This window comes from Podarcis bocagei, assembly GCF_964188305.1.
Source record: "Podarcis bocagei genome assembly, chromosome: 14".
In the NCBI taxonomy this organism is placed as follows: domain Eukaryota; kingdom Metazoa; phylum Chordata; class Lepidosauria; order Squamata; family Lacertidae; genus Podarcis; species Podarcis bocagei.
In genome coordinates, this window is record NC_138139.1 from 46,900,716 (window position 1) to 46,901,293 (window position 578).

The following is a 578-nucleotide window of genomic DNA, read 5'->3' on the forward strand; positions in this document are numbered from 1 at the left end:
AGAGAGGTGGCGGCGGGTGGCTTCCCACGCCCCCTCCCCTTCAAACTGCGCCTCTCATTTTATTTTTGCAAAAGGATCTGGGGTGCGGGCCTAGCTCCCCGCCGAGGCCCCTATCCCCCACGCACCCACACATGCAAAGCAAGCACCCATACATTGCCTTCCTCCCCCCTCCCCCCGCCGCGATTCCTTGCAAGCGCCCGCCTCCCCCCGCGGGGAAGCTCACCGGGAAGGCGCCCCGCGACGCCCGCCTGCCGCTGCTGCTGCCCCTCGCTCGCTGGCGCTGTTGTTGCTGCTGCAGCCCCCCCGCCGGTGCAGCCACCATCCCGGAGCCGCCGCCGAGCGCCCCGAACTGCTGCCACCCGCGCCGGCGCCCGCTTTATATACCGCGGCGGAGCGGCCAATCGGCGAGCAGAGCTCCTGCCCGCTTAGCAACAGCTGACGGCCGAGGGGCGGGGGCGGAGCAGGCCACGCCCACTTACAGCCCCCACCTGCCTGCCTGCCCCGCCCCCAACGGCTCCCCAGCCAGGAGGGGCGCGGGGGTCTTTGGCGTTAAGGATGCAGAAATATACTCTTTGGGT

The 578-nt window shown here is 69.9% G+C and overlaps 1 protein-coding gene across 1 annotated transcript in view; it reads right to left on the minus strand.

Moving 5' to 3' along the window:
• SNN (stannin) overlaps positions 1–364 on the minus strand; it is a 15,333-nt gene extending 14,969 nt beyond the window's left edge. Inside the window, exon 1 of the mRNA XM_081169809.1 lies at positions 224–364. The gene's annotated coding sequence lies outside the window, so the exon portion shown is untranslated. The remainder of the gene's footprint in view (positions 1–223) is intronic.
• Positions 365–578: the final 214 nt, after the last annotated feature.